Source organism: Danio rerio, chromosome 7 (genome assembly GCF_052040795.2).
Source record: "Danio rerio strain M-AB ecotype USA chromosome 7, GRCz13ab, whole genome shotgun sequence".
NCBI classification, from domain to species: domain Eukaryota; kingdom Metazoa; phylum Chordata; class Actinopteri; order Cypriniformes; family Danionidae; genus Danio; species Danio rerio.
Window position 1 is genome coordinate 57,576,767 of NC_141027.1, and position 12,419 is coordinate 57,589,185.

Sequence of the window (12,419 nt, forward strand, 5' to 3'; positions counted from 1 at the left end):
CGACTGAAACTTTGTCATACACCACGCCCACAAAAAGGGTACCCTTGGTAGTGGAAACGCAACCCTGATAAAGGTGACCCGTACTGACTCGAAACGTACCGTACTGTACCAGTCAGTGGAAACAAGCCATAACCTATAACCCATAGTAGTGCTTATTTTTTTACATACTAGTATATTATCCATTAAGTATTAGTGCTTATTCATTAGATACTACTGCTTATTTATTAGATACTACTGCTTATTCATGCTTATTCATTAGATACTAGTCCTTATTCATGTGATACTAGTGCCTATTCTTTAGATACTAGTGCTTTTTCACAAGACACTAGTTCATTAGACACTAGTTATTTTATAGTCCTCATTCATTACATAGTACATATTAAATAGAAACTAGTATCAATTTAATAGGTACTATTACTTATTCATTTGGTACTAGTACTTATATAGATACACTCAAAAAAATCAACTATTCATGTATTGGATTTACAAAATAAAAATTTGTCAGATTGAAAAGAACAAATCAAGTTTACGTATGTTAAATGATTAATTCATGTTATTTGAAACAGAATCAAGAAATAATCAAATTAATTTGATCAGAACATGTTGATTCAATGAGACTGAGACGCTTCAAATCGACAACTCTCACTCTGGAGAGTCACTTCGCGCATATCAGTAGGTGGCGGTAGTGCGTTTGGATATCACCATACGAAAACAACAAGAAGAAGTGTGTTTTCGGCACAGTTTGGGAATTGGTTTTCCCAAGAGCTTGAATGTTATGCATGTTATGTTGTTGGCTATATGTTTCCTATACATTTTATACTTTTACATTTTGAATAGGAGTACCAAAGTGAAGAAAGTTGTTTAAACTCAATTGGTAAAAAAAATTATGTTAACGTCCTACAGGTATTACTTGGAGATCAGTTTTCCTAAGAGCCAAGGTTATTTTGTTGGCTAAATGTTTCTTATACATTTAATATTACATATTACAATTTTGGATATTATATAACATTTTGTATCAGAATATTAAAGAAGAAATTTGTTTAAATGTGATTGGTGCCTGCTAAAGGCTATAATAAAAGAAATATATATATATATATATATATATATATATATATATATATATATATATATATATATATATATATATATATATATATATTTTTTTTTTTTTTTTTTTTTTTGAGTCAATTAGTTGCAAAGAAGTTAGACTGATATATTGAAACCATGTTTTATCTACAAATGTGCTTTGTGTTCATACAACATGTTCAAAGCAGTTCAGGTTTACTTGATTGGATTAGATGCATAAAGGGTGCCACGATTAAATCATGTTTATTCAACATTTTTTTTTTTTTGAGTGTACTAGCTTTTTATTAGATAATTTTACTAATTTTAAAAGTGACTAGTAACTATTATGTTGTTACAAGTAACAAATTACATACTTCCATTGATTTCTATTCGAACTGTCATTAAGATATTAACTATTCAGTTTTGACTTTGTGACTTTGAGTATGTATTCCAGCTGGGACTAGAACATATGTATTACTATTAACTACTATATAACTAGTAGTTAATCATTAGGTTCCAGTATCTATTTAATTAGATACTAGTACCTAACTAATATATACCAGTACTTATGTTTTAAATACTATAAAACAATAAGTACTTATTGATTACTAGTAATTATTCATTAGATACTAGTAGCTATTTAATAGTTATAGTGCTTATTAGATACTAATACTTATGAAATAGATACTACAACTTATTTAAAGTATACTAGTACACATTTATTATTCTAGTACTTGTGTAAAATGTTACTAGTAAAAATTATTTTACTAGTGAAATGTTTAATTGAACTCTACTTTTCCATTTAGACTAGTTATAACATAAGACCGGTAAAAAAGCAGTTAAAAAATGTAACTAGTAGTTATAAAAGATACTCGTGTCTAATAAATAAATAAATACTAGTACTAAAAAAAACTATTGTCCATTTAATAGTAAATAATATCTAATGATTTGGTACCAGTATCTATTTAATAAGTACTAGTATTTATAAATGAATACTTGTATGTAATGAATAAGTAATGTCTAATACATAAGTGCTAGTATCTATTAGTTACCAGTAACTAATTAACAGATACAAGTACCTGATGTACCCCATAAAAATATGTATTAGCCCCAGCTGGAATACATACTCTAGTCAAAACTGAATAGTTGATATCTCAATGACAGATCCCATAGAAATCAATATAATAATAAAAAAAAAATATTAGTAACAACAGAATAGTTACTAGTCAATATTAAAATAAGTAAAAGTATCTCAGAATTAAGAACTAGTGTGTATTTTTTAAATACTAGTAGCTAATTAATTAGTATTAATATCAAATAAATAAGCACTAGTATCTAATGAATAAGCACTAGAATCAAATCAATAAGCACTGGTATCAAATTAATAAGCACTAGTATCAAATAAATAAGCACTCATAATTAATGGAAAAAAATACTTGTATCTAAAAAATAAGCACTAGTGACATGAAAATAGACACTGGTGCGGGTTATAGATTAAATGTCAAAATGGCTTGCCAAAAAAGGCTTGAAATGTGTGCTTTCAAAAACTGAGTGCTTCACTAGCAAGAAAACAGATAAACAGGCCATCTGTAGTACGAGAATGAGAGATGAGTCTCCTCATTCTTTACTTTCACTTTCACTCTCTTTCGTGGAAACGTGTTGTACGCGGAGACATCTCTTAGCCTACATAACTAATTATGTTTGTTAAGCACAAAGATTTGTTTCAAAACTATTTCTAAATTCAGTTTTAATTTCCAGCAGACAAATAAATGAAAAATAATAACGAAGCGTCGTCAAACAACTGAGTAATATCCAAATACACATGCTTTACCCCATTTGGTCTAAAACCTGACAGGTGGGCAAATCTAAGCTTGTTTTTTGATAAAATAAATAAAAATATGCATATAATAAATAATACTGCTAATAATACTAATAATAATAATGATAACATTATACAAAAGCAAGTTGTCATGAATAAACTGAAAAAGCCCCCGGAGATTAAGAAAGCATGAAGGCAGTGGTTTTTATATTTATGTAGAAAATATTTTTTTTTTGTAATATTTAAATCATTTAATTCTTTTTTATTTATAAAGATAATTGTGTATTGCTGTACATACTGTGTGTATTAAGCAATGTTTAAGCGAGGTGCACAACTGACGCGCTCTGCGCTGGCCTTTAGACCACGTCTAAGCTAGTCTATTGAGAAGTCCATATTAAATCCTCAAAATAGCAATGCACCTTAACACACCTCCTTTTTTAGACCAGAATGTTATGGGCGCACTTATGAGAGCAAATGCATTTGATATTTAAACAGCATGGGGCAACACATCAAAACGACACTTGTGTCATGCTGAAACTAGCAAACAACAATTGCGTCGTGCCTTGCCCCACATTGCGCCAGGTGTATGATAGGGCCCACCGGTCTCTTTCTCAGGCAGAATAAACTTTATAAAAATGATCATATTCCCAAAAATGTTATACCCACTTTCCATGACTTTTCAATCCTGACAAATGCTGACATAGAAGATCTCAATTTATTTTAGGCAGTAAGCACCCTAAAGTAAAATTACAAACTTTACAATTACCCACTGATAAAGGGGGATGGTCTCTACTAAATTTTATATATTATGTATAGGCATTACAGGCTAGGCTCATACTAGACTGGGTACATAAATCTGAAGATGCTCTGGGAAGATACTGAATAAGAGTTTTGTAACCCAGTTTCTCTGATCAACTTACTTGACCAGAAAACCCAAATTCCTGGCAAAAAAGAAAACCTACTTATTTTTAGAGCCATCAAAACACAGCCAGAGATCAAAAGATCTTCTAAGTTCAATCAGAACCTGCCTATTTTATCCACACTGACCAGTAATACAAATGTTTACCATATTTATATGGGTTCTTAGTTTGGTTGCTGGATTAATTTAGGAATATACAGGATATATGATGTCTTCCATAACAATATTTTATGTTTTTTTGTTTTTATGTTTTTGAGGAGTTACATTTAAAGCCTAATATCCCTAAAAATTATTTCTTTAAATATCTACATCCCCTTGTTTGCGTAGATTTCTTCCTTGTACTCCGGTTTCCAGCACAGTCCAAAGACATGCGGTATAGGTGAATTGGGTAAGCTAAATTGTCAGTTGTGTATGTGTGTGAATGAGTGTGTATGGATGTTTCCAGTGATGGGTTGCAGCTACAAAAACATATGCTGGCTAAATTTGCAGTTCATTTTGCTGTGGCGACCCCGGATTAATGAAGGAACTAAGCCAAAAATAAAAAATAAAAAATGAATGAATAAATGAATATCTGCAGATACTGTAAGGCATTTCATTCATAGAGATGGCACTCTTACCTTGAATAGCTTTGATTTCTATTTGGATAGATTCTTTTTTTAAGAACTTTTTTTCAAAATTTTACTTCATGATAAACCAGTATAAAGCAAACAAAATGATTTCTTTGCAGAAGACATGGAGTAAGAACTTAAAATGCGACATTGATGAAAATGTGTGGGATGATATTATCAGACTACCCTTGAATATTTCACTCTGCAACAGATTTAAGGAAATACAATTTAATATTGCACATAGAGCGTTTATATCCCCAAATAAATATAGTAAAATTGCTATGATCACCAGCAATCTAGCTGCTGCATATCACTAAAGGACTACAAATCCACCATTTAATGAACTACAAGATCCGGTCATGCATCACACACACACACAATCGGTTCCTGATCTTGACAGATTAGACTCACACAGATGTTGCTGCTCAAAGACTGATTACAAGGACTATTTAAACAGCACAAACGCACATATTAAGTCTTGTTGATCTGTTTGTGAAATATTAAGATGCATTTTTCTGCCTTGTCCTGGCAAGTTTTGACCCTAGCTTTGTTTGTTTGTTTACGCTGCTTATTCCCTACCTTTTTGACCATCTGCCTGTTTTTATGACCACAACTCTGGATTGGCTATGTGCAACTGTTTGCCCCTGTGTTGACCATTACTTGCCTGACCATCTCTGTTTAATAAACCCTGCATTTGGATCCGCACCCCTGTTGTCTGCATCCCACTTCACATTACAAAAAATAATTACACTGTTTAACCTCAATATCCAAAATGCAATAATAGTATTGGCATGTTCTTTCATTGTCTTTGGGAATGTTCTTTGATTGCTGATTTTTGGAATGATGTTTGTGAAACAAAACCTCTATTGAAGCTGGGGGGGAAATGAATTATGAATAAATGGGTTGGGACAGAACCCCCTGTTGTCAAGGACTGGATAATCCTAATTAAAGAAACCATAATTATGGAAAAGATTGGACATATGTTAAAAAGAATAGCTATTATATGGTTTTTGGTTTATCAATCAGACAAATCCAAACACACATGAATCACCAGATTTTCTTATCCTAGTCATCTTCGCCTCGAAGAATGCCCCATCCACCCCTACTCCTCCCCCTCGTTCCTAGATTAATCCAGGACAAGGCAGCACTGTGGCTCAATGGTTAGCACTGTCGCCTCACAGTAAGAAGGTCACTGGTTCAAGTCCTGGCTGGGCCAGTTTGCCTTTCTGTGTGGAGTTTACATGCTCTCCCCGTGCTCATCTGGGTTTCCCTCGGGTACTTCGGTTTCCTCCCACAGTTCAAAGACATGCAGTATAAGTGAATTGAATAAACCAAATTGGCACAGTATTTAAGTGTTTTAGTACTGGTCATTCACTGCATGGCCATATGCTGGTATAGTTGATGGTTTATTCCACTGTGGCAACCCCTAATAATCAAGGAATAGGCAAACCAAACAAATTCGGGTGAGCTCTCGAGACCTACCTGAGCTCAGACTACCCTCTCTCCCGCTCAAGGATCTTGTAAGCTCAGGGCTCTCTTCAAGGGCAGCATGCCAAACACACATTATTATCAATCAACAGCTAAGTGTGAACTCTTGAAACATTACTTGTTTGGGTTAATGAGCTGAATCTTCACATACACACACTAGGGACATCTAAGACTTTTTATTCTTGTAAAAAGGGGCACAATAGGTGTTTTTTAAGATTATCCTTTAACATTCAGCATATCTTTACCCTAAGTGGTTCTAAAGTATTTAGAATGTATTTTTATTTATTTATTTAAATGGCTGTTGTACTATGATATAAAAAATAAGAAAAGAAACTATGGAAGTCAATTGGTACTGGTAGCAAACTTTAATTATTATTATTATTATTTATTTATTAAGTATTTATTCTTTAATTATTTAGTATTTTTGCAACAAAAGAAAGAAACTAAAATAAGTCTGGAGCAGGTGGATAGCCTGGAGAGAGCCACAATGTGCCAATGTGTATTTATGCAACCAGTTTTAAGTAACATTACAAATTGAGAATAGATGCATGCACAAAAGAGAAGGAAATATTTTCCCTATTCAGATGTTGTTTCTCCATTAAGTTAGCCTGTATGCCCATGATAAGGGCTATGATTGATATGCCCACTTTCTCTCGAGGAAGAAAATGTGCTCAAACCCCCAAACACCCCCCTCCCCTTTACGTGTATCCATTTGATAACATGTACTGTGTTAAAATCTCTTTTTTGATACTTCAAATGACTTAGAATTTTGAATTCTTTCCTTGTTTCTGCATTTTAGCTGTATCACATTTTTACACATTAACAAGCAGTGAAGCATTATGGCAAACTGAATAAAAGTATTTCCTTTCAATATTTCATCCTTTTAAAGACACTCTTTTCTTCATTGTCAAGCTTTTTTCACAGACGTATGTGTATTCAAAGAAAGCAATGAAGTGCAAGAAGCTGTCCTAAATTCTGAATCCAGTCAAGGATGAAGAGTTTTGCGAATGCCATCACAAATATCAAAACACTGAAGTTATTTTTCTCAAGTAAACATCAATTCCAAACATCTTTTAGACAAATAGTCCATGTCAGTGACAGAAAACTGTAATGCAATGTTTCTGGTGTAACAGAGCCTCATCTGATAAAAACTCTGCATATTTCTCATCATTAGAAAACCGTCATTTTCCATCTTTAACCAAACCCATTCACAGCACAGCAAAAGCTTGCATTAGAAAAAGCACCATTAACAAGTAAAACTTGATAGACGTATAGCAGCAAACTTTTAATTAATATTCCCTCAACACTTCAACACTTCATTTCTTTTAGGGGTCTTAAAAATAACATGAATGACATATGTAGAAACATTTTGCATCTTCCTTTTTCTACACAAGACCACTGCATTTTAAATTCATTCATTCATTTTCTTTTTGGCTTAGTCCCTTTATTAATCTGGGGTCCCGCAGCAGAATGAACCGCCAACTTATCCAGCATGTTTTTACGCAGCGGATGCTCTTCCAGCCGCAAACCATCTCTGGGAAGGCATTTTAAATTATGGGTTGCAATTTTTTTCTTTTTTAGTTTTGGGAAACTGCAGTAAAATTCCAAAGAACTGCCACAAATCACTTCACATAATAAGATTGTGCTTTAAATTATTCATATCTGTGGTAAAAATGTGATTTTGCTTTATTTTTATTCACAGTAAAAATTATGTTTAGATTGCACTGCAAAAAAACTGTTTTTCTTACTAAGAGTTCATGTCTTGTTTCTAGTCCAAATATCTAAATTCCTAAATCAAGAAGCATTTGATGCACTGTAAAACCCAAAAGGTTAAGCTAACTCAAACCATTTGAGGAAAACATTTGCAACAAATCATTTAAGTTCAAAAACTAATCCTAATGAGTACTGTGAACCTAATCTATTTGAGGTAACATTGTCATTTGAGCACAGTAAAACCCAATAAGTGAAGAAAACTCAAACTGAGTACTGTAAAACCCAATGAGTTCAGGCAACTCAAATCGTTTAAAGAAAATTATTTCTACAAACCATTTGAGTTAAAAAATATCTATATGACTACTGTGAATTTACTCCATTTAGGTTGAAGTATTTAATTAACTTGTTACCTTCAACACTGAGTTCTAAACTCTTTTCAAATGAGTAGAAATAACTTTTAGTATATTTTGAGTTAACTCCACTCATTTTATTTGATAAAGTTGACTGTTGGGTTTTACAGTGTACTTTTACTCGAGTACAAAAGTGTAGTCAGCACTTCAACTTTTACACACAGCTGCAATTAAAGCCTCTAAAACTTTTTTGCATGAACATTTGTTTCACATGATAAATTCCTGATGCTTTTCATTATAATTTTATTCATAAATCACCCATGTGACTAATTTTAATGTTAAAATGTTTGTTAAACTAATTTTTTAACGACAACGGTCTTCTCATGAAGACAAAAGTAATACAAATTCTGATAGAGGAAAAAGGAAATCATTGAAAAAAAAAATCTTAATGCCTACAGCATTCATAAAGGATTTACCTGTTTTAGTACTAACTGTACAAATGCTAACAAAAAAAGCACATGATTGTTAAAAAAATTTCTGCGGTATTAGATTGAAAGATCAGAGAAGCCTGAATAGTAAACCATAGTCGGAAGTAGAAAAAAAGACAATCTGGTCTATTTTAATTGCAGCACATTACCCGGTGTGAGCAGGGTAGCTAACTCCCTCTGTCTCTTCCACTTTGGTCATCCTTGCCTCTCTTGTGATAAGCTTCACAAACTAGACTGTGTACGTGCGTGATCAACATGGGTTGAAAAAGCCATGCATTTGCAATAAAATAAATAGATTTACTGAATCATAAAGGCACTCAAATTGCGCAATGACAAGAAATAATGTAGGTTATGCCACCAAACACATGAAAAAGAAAGTAACGACAGTGGTTTACAAATGTAAGGAGTAGAAAGTAGAGATATCTGTGTAAAAATCTAAGAAGTGACAGTAAAGTTATCAAAAAAATGATACCATAAGACGCTAATAAACTAATTTGCCTAATTAAAACAAACAAGAAAATGCCATGTGACACCCCAAATCAGTTTGTTGTCTTATTGAAAAAAAAAAAAAAAATCCCAGCTGCTCGTCTAGACAAACAAGGATTTTGTTATGGTTACTATCTCCAATACCTGCATCCCCTGTATTAGCATGCGTTGTTTAGCCTAAAACAACATTCCTTCTAATCAGTCATATCCCTAAGCTCTAACCTTTACCCAAAACCTAAACCAGTCCTAGGGGTGACATACACTTAAAAATTACTTTTGCTGTTTGTTCAAACTACTTATTTAAAGATGCAGTATGTAAGTTTGACACACAGTAGGCATTACACTCCTGCTTCAAAACACTCGCAAGCACAGCTTGCCAGATTGATGACACTAAAGGCATTGATCTGCCTGTCTATCGTACCTAAAGGCTGGTTTAAAGGGTCACGAATCACCAAAACATATTTTTTGAGCTGTTGACAGTCGTATATGTGTCCCACACTGCTAAAAACACTATTAGTATATATCTCACTAAAAAGTGAAAATTGGTTGTTTTTGCGTTATTTCGAGCAAATTCGTACTTCAGCTTGCATCACATTAGCTCCATATTCTGCCCAATCATATTATTACGGAAGCATTATAAATAAACAGAGCTTTTCGCTCCAGTTATCTTCGTCTTAAAAAAGCTCAGTCTGCCTCACTACAAGCTGCAGACTAAGCAACAACCAAACCAGCAAACTATCAACACTTCTACTTCAAACCAACTAACCTACCTAACACCAAACTCCCAAGGGCCTGTTTCAACTTCGCTTCCGCAGGAACTCTTCTTCCTTCGATTTATATCCAGCAGCCGGATATAGCATTGACCTCTAGCCTTATGAGGGACCCTTTAAAGGGTCACGAAACACCAAAAAACATTTTTTGAGTTGTTGACAGTCGTATATGTGTTCCACACTGCTAAAAACAGTATTAGGACACCTATATTTCACTAAAAAGTGTAAATTGGTTGTTTTTGCGCTATTGCAAGCAAATTCGTACTTCCGGTTTGAAATGAATTTTTGAAGCTGCGTCACGGCCATAAGATAATAGGGTGTATTCCACTGTGCAGACTGGACGTCTGTACCAGAGTGGGCCTTATTACGTCTCAGAGTGTGCTGCATTAATGCATGAGTAAGGCTTGGCTCAAACCAATCAGCGCGCTCTATTGTGCAACTTCATTAATATTCATTACTGTTACAGTGTTTAGACGACAGAGACACCACGTTGTATTGGCAAAACAAGCATGAAGTGTTGCTTTTATAGTTTGCTGCAGTTAAGTTTTGTTTTCATTTTCTCTTTGTGAGAGCTCAGCTGGAGTCACACATGGATTAACAGTGTACGCGACGCTCGACAACAATAACTTACGTGTCTAAGGAGGAACATTGTTTACCTGAGAGCTGTTCTCATCTGCAAACGCTGAGATCCAGATTTGCTTGTAGTGTCCTCTCTATAAAGATGCCGCTCTAGTTGCTGATGATTGTCCTGTCTCTACAGATTTGGTAAGTGACTAGTGCTCTTTGTTAATTCAGTTAGTAGTTATTCAGTGCTATAGTTTATTCAACTATTGCACTGAGTGTAAAAATGTTAGCGCCACAACCAAACTTTAATCTCGTGTACGATTTTCACCACATTTTGTAACCGGAATAACACACGCAGCTTTCTGACACTATCCGCCATGTGCACCTAAGTTTCCGCAAAATGCAGAGAGTTTTTTTCTCTCATTCGCCGTGCGGTTATCAAACATTGCATGAAAAATACACGCTAAGAGCAGTTCCTCAAATCAAATATCTTGTTTGTTGCGAGGGGGATGAATGAATTCCCTGAATGAAAGAGCCAAACTGCAGTTAAACTCCACCATTTAATAATTTGGCAAATAATTCCACTACAGATGTCCATGTAAACAGTCATTTTCTCCCCTGTGTGTGTGTGTCTGTTTTGACTCTGAAACTCAGCGCGTGCCCAAACAGACACTCCCACACCATCCCTCTTTTGTTCCTCCGACACTCCCCCCTAAACAGAGCTGGACACGCCCACTTTTCTGACTTTTTTTCTAAATAGAGGTGTGAAAACACCCTGCTGAAACGAGGGGGTTTCATGGCCCTTTAAGGCTGATTTAATCTGTGTACTAAATAAAAGCAACAGCACACAATAGAAAGAATATTTTCCATATTAAAGGGAGTTTTTGTTCTAACCAGCACCTGAAATGTATATTTTAGAAACAGCTTCTATTTCTCACAGGTGAACAACAGACCACTGACAATGATCACCTCAGGTACACATCAAGTGATTAAATTTAGTGTTAAATGCTAATATTGTGAGTTTAAATGTCATTTTACATGACATTTATTGCCATACTACTGAAAGCAGCAGCAGATAACTCACATCAAATCTGGAAAATAAAATGAACCGTTTGAAATTAAACTTTAGAACTGTGACTCAAAATATGTGCACAAACTAACACATATCAGTGATTCAGCATGTATATTTAATAATGTTTAATATTATATTATATTATATATATATTATATATTATATTAATTAAACTGTAAACATTACCATTTTATTGGAGTGCAGTAAGTGCACTATTCTGTGCATCTGAATGGCTGTATTTACATTTCTGTCGTATTTCGTCTACTGCAAACAGCCAATTTGCTAATCAATGCAAATCTTGTCATGTAGTGTGTTGTAAGGACATGGGGTTGCAATGTTCACCTTATGTTTATGTATGTAATATTAGTATTATTCACTAATTGATAACCACCTCATGTGGAATTTTAATTATCATCTCATATCGGAGTTTGCATTTTGGTCGAAATGCTTTACTGAATGAATGAATACACTGTTTTCCACCAAGGCAACCAGGGTGCTGAAATATAATTGGGCGAACTGGGCTAAAGGGACCAAATAAAGACAGCTGTTCCGGCACGTAACGCACATTTTCAAAGCAGAATATCTAACCTTAGCCTTGATTTTTAGATAAACAAGAATGTTCATTTAGCATGATTCTTAAATATCTGCAAGCATATTATCGTATTTCCATGCTTTGGAAAAGTCAAAACTTAAATACAGCACCTTTAAAATGAGCTGAAACAACACAATTCCTGTGTTTTGGGGGGACAACATTATTTTCTGTTCAATCCACTTAAATTTGTTAAAAACTAATAACTTTAATAGTTAAAAACTAATATGTTAACTTTATTCCTTCCTGTTCTACCAACACAGACTCAGCTAAAAACATGGTATTGGCTGATTAATACTTATGTTTAAAAAATTGGTTATTGGCCTGATAAGAAAATTATCAGACATGAATAATAAAGCTGATGCATAAGTATTTATGCTGGTTAATCCATTTTAGATGTATGCTGCTGGCCATGAGCCTTTTATAAATGGTTTATGTAAGTGACATTTGCATGACATGTCGCACAGTGCAAATGCACACTTAACAAT

At 33.9% G+C, this 12,419-nt stretch overlaps 1 protein-coding gene across 3 annotated transcripts in view; it reads right to left on the reverse strand.

Moving 5' to 3' along the window:
• Positions 1-12,419, reverse strand: part of adamts7 (ADAM metallopeptidase with thrombospondin type 1 motif 7) — a 189,911-nt gene that overhangs the window by 171,787 nt on the left and 5,705 nt on the right. The window lies entirely within an intron of this gene.